Raw genomic sequence first — 14,216 nt, forward strand, 5'->3', positions numbered from 1 at the left:
TTCAAACCACTTATAAACCCATCGTATACATATCACATTCAGTATGATTGTTTAATCACTTTATTAGCCCATGTACACTAGTGAGAACTTAAGGTATGCGAGTACATTGAGGTTGTGCACACATATGCTGTCACCACAGCTCGATAATGTCCCGAAGGACCAGTCCATAGATTCCGAAGAACCTAGGTAATCAGTCCATATGTCCCGAAGGACATAGGTAAACAGTCCATATGTTCCGAAGAACATAGGTAAACAGTCCATATGTTCCGAAGAACATAGGTAACCCTCGACCCTTGGCATGCCAACTATACCCCTAGCTCTCATATCACATAACATGGGCATTATCATTTTAACAGTTCACATTACTTATTCATATTCTTTCTCTTGTAACCACATATCTTTTCTTTCAGTCACGTATCACATGTACGTGTAATCATTGATCTCATAACCACATGTTCCTTCTTTTCTGTCACATACCACATGTATGTAACATATATCTAATATCATATGTTGCATGCAATCACATAGATCTTATCTCATAACATATACTTGTAGTCACATAGCTTCTTTTCATATTCTCATAGGATCACATAGTTCATATCTTATACTTTGTTTTCTCATGTTCACATATATCATGTCATATGGCTCATATTTATCATGCAGTCACATAGTTCAGTTTCACATATGTTCATATATACATTACATAGCACATACTTCTCATAACATTACATTCAAAAGCATGTTAACACATATAATCATGCATACATACAATTCATGTCATTCATATACGTATAATCATATATTCATGCATTCTAACAGAGGAAATAGACTTGTCGCAAGTCTTGTTTCCATTTAGCACCATAAACTAATTAATATGCACTCACCTGGCCTCACTAGTCAATTCCAATCTCTTATCTTTCCCCTTGATCGATCTTACTTGCCAAACGTTCCGGAATTCTTTATGCGTAGAATCTACATAAATGTACATTTCGAGGTAATCATTAGATACCTACACCTTGTACTTGAATACTAGCAACTTAAACGAACTTATTAAACCAATATTAACATTTTTCTTTAGGGGGAATCGGTTCCCTACCATGGGGGTATCGATTCCCTCAAGACATACTGAAAATTCTTGTTCGTTTGAAGGGGTATCGGTTCCCCTTGAATGGGTACCGATTCCCCTTGCCCAGAAATCATATTTTGAGCTCGAAAATCCTTCATTTTCAGCTCAACACATCAAACTTCATTCCCTTTAATATTCCTAACTTTCATACACATACTTAAACTCATTTCTACTCCATAATCACTTCTTTAAACTCAAAATTCTATCTTCCATATAAGATTCAAAAATCATACCAAATTTTCAATGTGTTCTAATTCCAATTCTAACACTTCCTACTTCTTAATTTAACCATTGACAAGTCAAATTTAACTTCAAATTCTACTTATCAATTCTTTTCCAAAGTTTCATATAAAAACTCCAAATCTTTAATCCCTCATAACCTCTCCATCATTTGTTTTTAAGATGATTTAAGCTTTCCTTAAGCTTAGTTATCATCTAATAATCAAAACCCAACCTTAAAATCAACATTCATTTACAAACAAAGAACTTACCTTTTGAAGCTAGCCCCACGTGAAGAAGAGAAAGCAAGAAGAAGAAAGCTTCCAGATAGCTCTCTTCCCACGTGTATAATTCCTTAAATGATCAAATGACCATTTTACCCTTTATTTCCTTTAACAATTACAAATAACCTTCATCATATGCATCCAATAATCATAGAGCTATTTCATTCTTCTATTTTAGTCATCAAATTATGAAACTTTACGATTTGATCACTAACCCGGTATTGAGGATGTTACAGAAGGCTACCTGGCCGACCAAAAAGTCACGGTCGTAAACCGTCTAAGGGTGAAGAGAAGAAGAGATCGACATGTAGTCGGTGCAAGGAAAATGGTCATACAAGGTTGACATGTGGATCACCAGTGCCATCACAATCATCTTTTCCTCTACCAAAATATGGATCCTCATCAAAATCCAAAGCTCATATGGTGTCAAGAAAAAGGCAATCAAATCGCAATCAAAATCAAATCCCAATCACAACCGGCTTCACCTTTTGGGACTATTAACTTAGGTGATTTTTAAATGCAAACGTTGTATTATGTGTAAACTTTTAACATTTTCAGTTATGCATGTATTAGTAACTTGAGTTTGAACATTGCTATGATATGTTCAGTTGTTATCACTTATTACACATTCATTTGAATATCGCAACGCGAATTTGACTATTATGTGTATTTTATGTGTAAACTTTTAACATTTTCAGTTAGGCATGTATTAGTAACTTGAGTTTGAACATTGCTATGATATGTTCAGTTGTTATCACTTATTACACATTCATTTGAATATTGCAACGCGAATTTGACTATCGCAACGCGAATTTGATTATCGCAACTCAAAAATCGCAACGCGAATTTGACTATTGCAACACGAATATGACTATCGCAACGCGAATTTGACTATCGCAACGCGAATTTGATTATCGCAACGGGTATTTGACTATCGTAACGAGAAAATCGCAAAGCGTATTAGACTATCGCAACGCGAATTGACTTTCGCGTTGCGATTTTGTCTTTCGCATTGCGATTTTGAGTTTAGCGTTGCGAAAGTGTACCTCCAACAGGTCTTTTGCCTTTAATATGATGCAGATTGAAATCAACAAATCAACTTTTACATTTCAATCAATTAAACACGTACAAATAAGAATTATTTACACATCAATATTAAACAAATCAACTTTTACAAATCAATTTTTATAAATCAATTAAACAAGCAAAAAATGATAATAATTCTTATTTTCCTCATCAATTAAACAAATCAGACTTTTAAGAATCAATTAAACAATCAAAAAAAGTGTACCCCAGACAGTTGTTTATGCACCCATACATCAATTTCACGCAGCTCACTTCAGGATTAACCTGCAGAAACCAAACATTTGCTCAAATAACACTTTCTACACATCTAAAACCAACAAACCACAAATTATTATTAAATTCTAGGTACTTAACAACACTTGTATTTGACTTACAAATTGTTTATGGACACTTTCATAACGTGGATGCAGGTAAGCAACGTCTCGCATATATCCCTCTAGCCATAAAATGCCGAAACCACAAGCCTACTGCACCTCTATCTCTATCGGTGGGAGGTAGAAACTGTGTACTTCCTATCGTCAAATGCTCAAAGCACATGCATACGAGAGGACCACAATCCCCTCTGGCTTCCGGCGTTTTTTGTGGCGTGGTCTCGTCTCTGATAACTGTAACATTGAACTTCTTTGGCTTCTTGTTTCCAGAATAAGTCCAATAATTAATTGCATCCAAGAATTTAGTCAAATGAGAGCTCAATCCCTTAATAATATCTCTCAAATCAGACAATGATATGTAATTTATCATGCTGTCATATACTATTGTCTTTAGGGATGTGAGATGAAGCTCGGCGAGAAGCCAATGAGTACGTTCCAAAACAGGAATAAACACCTGCATCTAAATGTAATAATTCAAATTGCGCACTTATTTATGAACACCTTTAAAATATTTAAACAAATAAATACTAACCTTATCGACCTCCCACCATGGATGATAAAGTTTAGCTTGTCCATTAGCCAACACATATGATTCTTGTCGTTGATTCTTCAAGTGAACTACGTGAAAAGACGTCGGCATAATTGTATATCGCGTATTTGTTTTTATTTTTCTTCAATTTCCTTACTATTAGAAGACGTGACACCCATGCATCAATATGATGTTTTACAAAAAAAGACATATATTAGTGAATTACATAAATATAAAAAAAAATTATTCAAAATGAAATATAAGAAGAAATATAAGACTTACCCCCCATCGAAATAGCCATTGTCTTCAACCCCTAATAACACACCCCACCAAGATCGTTCAACTAACAAATGCATATCATCGTTGAGTTTGTATATGTCAGCATAAAACCCTTGGCTCCGCTCATGTAGATAAAAATCAACTGCGGTCTTAGCCCAAAGGGTATTATCCATAATTGTTTCCGGTAGTTGTTTCCTCTCCACTTCATCTGCCGGAATGGTACTGGCCGGTAACTTATATAAAAGCCAACAGTCATCCATCATGTCCGGCACGTGAGGGGGTTTCTCAATAATTCGATATATTACACCGTGTGAATCGAGCTCTAGAATATTAGGAGGGACCTCTTCAACGATTACAGTGGCCTCTTGAATGGTGGGAGGGGACTCTTGAGGGATGATAGGGGTCTCTTGAACGATAGGGGAGGCCTCTTGAACGATGACAGGTGAGTCGGGCTTTTTCTTACAGATTCTTCGCACTATTGGGGTGAACGGAGACGTAATGGCACGTGCATCCACCTTAGCGGGCCGCTAAAAATAAATTAATACATAAATCAGTAAATAAACAGACATGATATTAAACAGTGAAAACAAAGACAAATATATTTCAAACTTGCATGGTATTCACCCAAGTCATTATTCTATCATTGTTCACAAAATGCATCAGATAACATTCCAGAAGTAATCACTTATATAAACATTTAAAAGGACAATATATAGATTTAGTGCAGGTTCAATGACAACATAAAGAGTAGTAGTTTATTCTTGAAACTTAAATTTTCAACACTGTGAAGTTAGTATTTGTCTTTGTCTTTTGGTTGAAGTAATGCAATTCATTCAAGTTTCAATTTGCAGAAGAAGAATATAATCTGAAGAAGAATAAACAGTTTAGCAGTATTGGCAGCAACCGAATGAATTTACTAAGCAATCCATTCAAGTTTCAATTTGTAGAAGAAGAATAGTTTACTTTCGCAACGCGAAAATGACTATCGCAATGCGAAAATGACTATCGCAACACGAATGTGACTATCGCAACGAGAGAATCGCAATGCGATTTTCATTTTGCATTGCGATTCTTTCGTTGCGATAGTCAAATTCGCGTTGCGATAGTCATTTTCGCGTTGCGAAAGTAAACTATTCTTCTTCTGCAAATTGAAACTTGAATGGATTGCATTACTTCAACCAAAAGATAACCAAAAACAAATACTAACTTCACAGGGTTAAAAAATAAACAGTTTAGCGGTATTGACAGCAACCGAATGAATTTACTAAGCAATCCATTTAAGTTTCAATTTGCAGAGGAAGAATAGTTTACTTTCGCAACTCGAAAATGACTATCGCAACGCGAATTGACTATCGCAACGAGAGAATCACAATGCGATTTTCATTTCGCATTACGATTCTTTCGTTGTGATAGTCAAATTCGCGTTGCGATAGTCATTTTCGCGTTGCGATAGTCATTTTCGCGTTGCGAAAGTAAACTATTCTTCTTCTGCAAATTGAAACTTGAATGGATTGCATTACTTCACCAAAAGACAACCAAAACAAATACTAACTTCACAGGGTTAAAGAATAAACAGTTTAGCAGTATTGGCAGCAACCGAATGAATTTACTAAGCAATCTAAGTGAAATGGTTAATCTAAGTGAAATTACGAGTAAATTTATCATCAAGTTAATATGAAAATATTAAACTTACCTCGTTGCTAGAGTATGAACCTCATTCTGCAACGATGCTACCATCTCACGTAGAGCGGCTACCTCACCACGTAAAGTAGACACCTCAACACGCCATGCACCATTGTCATCGCGTAAAGTACCAACCTCCTCACGCAAGGCATTGACCTCATCACGTAACTCCCCTAACTCATCCCGTGGAGGTGGAGGTGGAGAACAGGGAGATAAACGTCGTAGCATCTTTGCCGGTCGCCTATCATGAGGTGATGGTGGAGAAGAGGCTCGATGATGTGACAAAATAGGTGATGGCTCTCGTTGTGGAGGTGTATAGTCGGATCGATCAGGTGATGGCTCTGGGTGAGGTGATGGCTCTTGAAGTGGAGGCTGCTCATCATCCGTGCCATCAAAAAAATGCTTACTAGCTTGCCACCAATCAGTGGCAAGCTCAGCTTCCGTGGGTGTCAGCCTCTGTAATGGAGTGTTGGCCTCCTAACAATATAAAAGCTCAAACAAAGTTAAACGTATACTAGTAATAACTTGTTTATAACATATGTAGTATTTGTGTTAACTTACATTATTTATTGTCGTATACGGTAGTAAATCTTCCCATTGCTGCAAGGTCTATTTCCTCTTCCAGGAAATAGCCATAGGAATATCATTAGAAGTTTTTAATGCATATGTCTGCATGGCGGGAAAGGCCTCAAATATCCAAATCTACAAACAATATAATAACAAACATTAGTAATTGTTAAATAATTAATTATAATTTTAGAAACATTATATAAAAATTCTTACCTTAAAGGCCCAAATAAAGCCTGACAAAGTGTATTTGGAACCATCGCCACGCAAACTTTTTCGATCATCAAAGGCAGACGACAACTTATTCCATGTAGCTTTCCATAGATACGAACCCCATGGAAACAGGTTCCATGCATTTATGTCCTCTACCAATTTAATTAGATCATTAAGAATAGGTTATTTGGCCTCTCTACCTAAAAAGCTGGCATGCAAAAGTATTAGAAGGCATACTCGGACAACATCGACGTCATCCATCCGAGTAAAACCATCTTTCTTATTCAATAATCTCGTCAAGTCTTCCACGTGTAAATTCGTCTTCTCCATTGACAGCTCAGGGAAAACCCGAGATAACCATGATAGGCGGGTAATATGTCTAGTGTACCGACCTACATCATCGTGTCCGAAGCGTAGACCGGTGATTAAGCAAAACTCCTCCTGCCCAAAACACGTATACGCCGGTGGAAAATCAAACCATATCTCTTCATCACGACGTTGTATAGTCTCTGGTAGATCGCTAGTCATGGTTTAAAGAAACAGATGGGTTAACATAGCATCTCCACCTGGATGTTGTACTTTCAGCCATGGCCCGAAGCAAGTATCCTCAAATATTTTTCTTTGTGCAAGTGAAAGCTTCGACGCAATTATTTTGGCCAGGCTTACTTTATTTCTTAAGGTCAATTGAGCTGAATAAAAGTTCTACAAAAATAATAAACATACCAAGTTAGATATACCAAAAACTACACTGTGAAGATATACCAAGAACAATAAACATAAAGAGTAGTAGTTTATTCTTCAAACTTAAATTTGCAACACTGTGAATTTAGTATTTGTCTTTATTTTTTTGTTGAAGTAATCAATTCATTCAAGTTTCAATTTGCAGAAGAAGAATAGTTTCTGAAACTTAAAATCGCAACACGAAAATGAAAATCGCAACACGAAAATGACTATCGCAACGCGAAATGAAAATCGCAACGCGAAACTAAAATCGCATTGCGATTCTGTCGTTGCGATTTTCATTTCGCGTTGCGATTCTCGGTTTCAAATACTAAAATTGAAACTTGAATGGATTGCATTACTTCAACCAAAAGACAAAATAAAGACAAATACTAAATTCACAGGGTTTAAAGACTAAACAGTTTAGCAGTATTGGCAGCAATCGAATGAATTTAATAAGCAATCTAAATGAAATGGTTAATCTATTATTGAAATTACCAATAAACTTATCATCAATTTCAAATATGAAAAACCTAATAATAATGCAAAAATTTCAAAATAAAAATAATTAAAAAAATTAACCCTCGGTGGTTGATTTGGTTGATTTTTCATTTCTGACCGTTAATGATTGTGAGGGTGGCTTTGAGATATGGAGATAGACGGATTTCGCCGGAGATGGGGACGGATGTCGTCTTAGAGAGTGAGAGATGGAGATGGGATTGAGTTGTGATTTAGGGTTTTAGGTTATGAGTTGCGATTACGGGATATACTGTGGACGGTTCAGTATTCCGATATATTAATATTCGTGTTTGGAATTTAAAAAAAAAAATACGCGTTGCGATAATAATGACGCTTTGAAAATCGCGTTGCGATAGTCAGCATCGCGTTGCGATAGTCAGAATCTCGTTGCGATAGTCATAATCGCGTTGCGATAGTCATAATCGCATTACGATTTACATATTTACATTGCGATAGTCGAAAAATCGCAATGCGATAGTCAGAATCGCGTTACGAATCTGGAAACTGATTTACGATACCGGAGATCGCGTTGCGAATTATCGATCGCATTGCGATTTAGTTGGTCATTTTGGCAAATCTAAAAAAAAAATGATTAAAATCATATATTATAAGACATTTTTTGTCACTGAAATTATTTTCTCTTATATTTTTCATAATTGATATAAAAGAATAGACAAAAGAGTACACGAAGCTCTCCATTTTTCAAAAGGAAAAAAAATAATGTGGCTCTCTACTTTTCTCATTTAAAGTGACCATTTGATTAAAAAAAATATTTAATGTGATTTTTTAATCAATACTTTTTATCTTTGACCGATAGAATTATTAGTTTATACTAACATGAATGCCCTATTTTTTTTTATCTCAATCCGACCCCAACTAAAAAAAAATAACACAAATTAAACAAGTAATCATCTTATTTTTTTCTCTAAATCTAATCCTCCCAGAAATAAATAATATCCAAAATCTGACGAAACCACCTTAGCCGGCAACTCACTACCCCTAGATTTGAGGAATTAAAAAATCAATTTTTTTTTAAAAAGAGATAATTAGAGAACAATATTTAAATATTATAATTAAATTTTATTTCAACAGATAAACATTTATTCCGGCCCAGATCTGGCGGTCCAAAGTTATATAGAAAATTGATTAATTAATAATGTTTCATAATTAAAATGTGCCCTACTTTTTCCTCCTTTTTTTTAAAAAAAACCAAAAAAATATTTTATTTACGTGAAGTGCGAATCACATGATCAATTAAATACTATTAGTTTGGTCAATACTTCAAGCTTTCACAAGAACATATTCGAAATTCTCTCGAATTTCATATCGTTAACAATAAAAATAATTGTACCTTGTTCCCATATGTAATGGGATAAGAGGAGGTAAAATATCGTTAACAATGATTTATTAAAACCATCAGATGTTGATTTAAGTAGTAAGTAATTTAACACCGTACAATCAAACCTCTAGGCTGTTGGCCTAACACTTGATTTGCTAAATCTTTCTTTTTCCTATGGCCACAAGAGAGCGTTTAGGCGACAATTTAGGCGATGATTCTGGTGGTTATGATAGTATTGATTTGGTTTTTGTGCTGAAGGTGAGTGTATGCCCTTACATTCTGTTGTGTGATTATTTATAATATCTGGATAAGTGTTGATTGAGAAATGTCGTGATGTTGATATTGATCGGACGTCCTAGGAAGTGATGTCATTGACTAATCAGTCATCATATGAGACCACGTGTATTGACACGCGGTCATCGATGATCGTACACATGATGCATTCGCGAGAATCACAAGTGCTCGACACATAATTGCTCGTAGGATGCGCTTCACATGTCTGAAAGTTCACAGGACTAGAGGTTCACAGGTAGTAACAATATCTAAATAATATTATAAGTGTTATTAAAATTGTAGTCCAAAAAATAATAATAAATTAGAGTTATTATGAATTTGACATAGGAAAAAAAATAAGATAAGAACAAATAGTTTATTTGTATGTAATGATTGTAGCAGGCTAAGCCCAGTCCTTTATTGGTCGGGTCAGGATCAAGGCCCACATATTGATGTTTGGTAAATGGGAAAAAAGACTCAACATGAGAGAGAAGAGACGAACTCTCTGTGTAGCTGCTGATCGTGGAAAGCCAGAGACGCTTAAAGTCTTTTCACTCTTTCGTAAGATCATTGCCATTTTTTCCCTTTCTGTTTTCAATTCAACGTTTTAATTCTCTCTTTCAAGTTGTACTATTCTTCGTAATCTCGTAATGTAATTGAATTTCTTCATTTCTTGCACTTTTCATCTTTATTCCCCTCAATTTCCCCTTGTTACATATTAGAAGCTTTTTTTTGGGGGGGGGGGTAAGATTTAGTTCAAGTTCAGCGCTTTTGGGAGATTTTTTGTAGATTTAGGGCTTTTTTTTGGGGGGGTTTCAGGTGCCGTTTAGGGTTGAACTTCTAAGGTTTGGTTTTGAAGGGAATTATTGCTTTTTCGGGTGTTCTTGGTTTGTGGATGTTTGCTGAGATAGCTTGCAATTAACTTTGTTGCAGATGTTTTAGATCTTGGTGGATGTTTGAGATTTCCGGGTGAATTAGATTAGTAATGTCTATGAATGGGAATAATCCCCCAAAAGGCATTGGGGCGTCTTCGTCTCCCTTTGGTAACACGGGGATGGTGCCTGCTTCTATGCCTGGAAACCCTGGATTCTCACAAGCACAACTCAGTGCTGGTTTTCAAGCTCAGTATCAGCTATCTCAAGCTCAGGCCCTTGCTCAGGCTCAATCGAAAGCACAGGCTCAGGCTCAGGCTCAACTCCAAGCGCATCTACAAGCTCAAGGTTTGTCCCTTAACCAGGTTCAGAATGCTGGCATTGGGAATTTAGGTTCGTCTTCACCTTCCATATCTACCCCTGGAGGTGCAAATGCAAAAGGATCCTTCAAAAGCCCCCCATGCACCCTCCTGGCGTCCCTATGATGAACACAGTATCACCATTGAGAACAATGGAACTTACACCCGCTGCGCGTATAAAGAAGCAAAGCTTCCTGACAAACAACTACAAGATCGGGTGGCGGCAATTCTTCCCGAATCGCTTTGTATACCCAGCTTCTTGAGTTTGAGGCACGTGTTGACACCGCATTAGCTAGGAAAAAAGTTGACATTCAGGAAGCACTTAAGAATCCACCTTGTATTCAGAAAACTCTTCGAATATAGTTTCAACACATTTGCTAATCAGATTAAGACTATCCCACAGAAGCCTAATGCAGAGCCTCCTACGTGGACCCTTAAGATAATTGGGAGAATCCTGGAAGATGGAGTAGATCCAGATCAGCCTGGGTTTGTTCATAAACAAACCCTTCATACCCAAAGTTTTCATCTTTCTTCAAGAGAGTGACAATTTCCCTGGACCAAAGACTATACCCAGATAATCATATATTATATGGGAGCATGCTCGATCACCTAACCCTAATGAAGGTTTTGAGGTGAAGAGAAAAGGGGATAAGGATTCACTGTGAATATAAGGTTGGAAATGAATTATGCGCTTGAGAAGTTCAGCTTTCTTCAGCTTTGATGGAAGTCCTTGGTATTGAGGTTGACACCGCCCCAGAATTATCGCTGCAATTTGGCATTACGTGAAGGCTAGAAAACTTCAAAACCCAAATGATCCGTCTTTCTTTAATTGTGACCCACCACTTCTTAAAGTTTTGGGAAGAAAAATGAAATTTATCATGGTTCCACAGAAGATATCACAGCATTTGTTTCTCCACCACCCATCCATTTGGAGCATAAGATCAAGCTTTCTGGGAACAGTCCTGTTGGGACTGCATGCTATGATGTGTTAGTGGATGTGCCCTTTCCCATACAGAGGGATCTCTCTGCTCTTTTGTCAAATGCAGAGAAGAGCAAAGAGATTGAGGCTTGTGATGAAGCAATATGTGGCGCCATAAGGAAAATTCACGAGCATCGTAGAAGGCGAGCATTCTTTTTAGGCTTCAGTCAATCACCAGTGGAGTTTATTAATGCATTAATTGAGTCTCAAAGCTTGGATGTGAAAATGGTAGCTGGGGAAGCTAGTCGAAGTGCTGCAAAAGAGCGACAATCAGATTTCTTCAACCAACCATGGTAAACTCATTTTTCTGTTTAGATGAAGTTGTTACTGCTGAATTTTGGATTATTTACCTCAGGTTTAAAATCTAGCCTGACACTTTAATTCAACTAATGAATGATAATATTTTGCATTGTGATTGATCTGTTAGAAACCTCAGTCTTTGATTGACCCTTCCATCTTATTGTATCTTCTCTCTAATTGCGGTGTAGTAGTGATACTGTTCCTGTGTTTTCTTTCTTTTTCTGGAGACAGCTGACAAATCAGTCATTATATGTTTAATTCATACTGACATCTTGTTTAAGATTTGAGATTTACTGATAAAAAATTTTGAGTAACAATTTTCAATACTTGAGATAAATTTGTTAGCTGGTCTGAGTAGTCCGCTGTTTTGTATATATTACACATGCTTGGATTGGATTACATTCACATGCTTCTCTAAATTAATTTCTTATAGAAAACCTTTGGAGAACAATAATGATGATAATAGTATTTGTGAAGGATGAAGATTAATCAAGTTTCTCTTTGATGACTCTAACAGGGTCGAAGATGCTGTTATCCGTTATTTGAATCGCAAGCCAGCTGCTGGAAGTGATGCACCGGGAAGCACTTGAATCATGATTCCAAACCTCTAGTTGGCACCCGGTAGTCCTTCATTGATTTAATTCATGTATCACAGTAGGCATTGGAATAGAATTGTAATGTTGTTGGATGGCAATTGGGAGGGATGTTGAGAAGGAAGTAGCTTGTTCAGGCATAAATATCATCAAACTTTTTTTCCCTACAAATAGTAGAAATTAGCTAGAAAGATAGTTTCTATCTTGTGCAAAACTGTAATTATGCATGGTAGATTCATGGCTCTGCCTTCTTGGTTTGACATCAATGTTTCTTCTTGGTTTATATCATGGAAATGCAGTATTCATAAATGCCGAATGACCACTGAAAATACCCAGTTATTATTTGGTCGATTATTATCATGGCCGAATAAGAACGATGTTTTAAAGATTTATGTTTCCTTGAAAATACACAAGAACCCATTAAAACAGTACCACGAATAAAGCCAGGGGATACTATTCTTTTAACTAAACAAACGGTAAAGCGTGTGCCACATATCTCAGGATGCTGGCCGAGTTATTAAACTGTCCCATTAGGGTTCATTTTACATATTTGAGTGGCCGACGCGGACATGAACTCGATGCCATGAAGTGTTCAGAATCCCCCTTAGGTTCCAAATATCTTGCACCTTTTCAGGTTGGACGTTTGCAGCCGAATCTACCTGCAAATTAATAAAGGGGAGAGACACATCAACGGAAAATACAATTCACAATCGGATAATAATAGGCTCATTGTGCAACCTTGTGAGGTGAAAATATTTCGGAAAGCGCGATGTTATCAAATGAGAGGTGATTTACCGCTTTGGCCACAATCTCAGTACTGTGTGGGATATCAACTGTGACCTCAAATAACACCCATGCCCATTTGTCACTGCTTATGTGATCTGCTATGTAAGGGATACCGGTTTTCTGAAATATATTAGCTTACATTCAGGTTTTTCCACCATCAATAGATACATCTACTCGTTCGATCCCACGGCCACCTCTGGCTACTGCATATCCGGCAATTGTTACCTGCATCAAATTTTGTCAGCTTATAACTGTATTTACACACACAAGCAGACGGAATTTATAAATCCATTCTCGCAATCGGAACAAACCTTTCCTGGTTTTATTGACTGAACATCTTCCAAAGAACAAATCACAGACTGCCAACAATGAATTAAACCAATATTAGTCGGACCGCATTAAAGCAAATTCAGTTTGTAGTACAAGTTTTCTTGATAATGGAAAGGTAGAGAACCGCAACATTAAACATAAGTTATTGATGCGTAAAATCCACCCAACAGATGCAGAACCAACTGAAACTAGTATGTAAAAGAAGCTTCTCGGAATCTCGGTGTGTGTTAAATCATAGTCTTCGTAGTTATTCAGATTATTGGAGAACTTGGAAGTAAAGGTATTAAATATCCTGCCTTAGAACATTAACATGCAATTTAAGAGAAAAACCAATCCAAGCAAAATCTAGTGAACTCCTGAACTGGGAAATTCGTTTGTGGTTTTCTCGTATTCCAGTCGATGTTACCCCAATCCACGGATGGTAGGAACATCTTGTAGTCCTTTTGCATGAAAAAGCCCTACCAGGTTGCAAATGGAAACCAATCAGATGGAAATGCAGAGCAATAAATCAATTTTAACATGAAGTTGAAACATCCTTCAACCTGGCATTCTTCTGCTATTATATTGATAGAATCCAGCCACTTGACAGAACGAGCACCTATAACTCCTGGCACAATTACTCTTTAACGGGAACCCGTGATCCCTGTTGAGAGGCTTTGGCATGATAGCAAGATAATAAAGAAGTTGCATCATCATCAATGCAGATCGTAGAAATATCAACAATCATGAAGAGAGTTGGTTGTACCAAGTCATGTCGGACTAATCAAGTTGTTGTTTAGACTTTATGTA

The 14,216-nt window shown here is 36.7% G+C and overlaps 1 long non-coding RNA gene and 1 pseudogene across 1 annotated transcript; one reads left to right on the top strand and one right to left on the bottom strand.

Annotated features, from left to right (window-relative positions):
* The first annotated feature begins 9,703 nt into the window (after nt 1–9,703).
* On the top strand, nt 9,704–12,342 carry LOC120118641 (annotated as a pseudogene).
* A 407-nt stretch (nt 12,343–12,749) lies between these two features.
* LOC120118276 lies at nt 12,750–14,081 on the bottom strand. The gene is made up of 4 exons (XR_005515742.1): nt 13,970–14,081; nt 13,409–13,885; nt 13,107–13,322; nt 12,750–12,970 (listed from the first exon to the last, which is right to left on the bottom strand). It is a non-coding gene; the product is annotated as an uncharacterized LOC120118276 (long non-coding RNA).
* Between the last annotated feature and the right edge of the window lie 135 nt (nt 14,082–14,216).

Source organism: Hibiscus syriacus, unplaced genomic scaffold (assembly GCF_006381635.1).
Source record: "Hibiscus syriacus cultivar Baekdansim isolate YM2019G1 unplaced genomic scaffold, ASM638163v2 tig00110328_pilon, whole genome shotgun sequence".
NCBI classification, from domain to species: Eukaryota; Viridiplantae; Streptophyta; class Magnoliopsida; order Malvales; family Malvaceae; genus Hibiscus; species Hibiscus syriacus.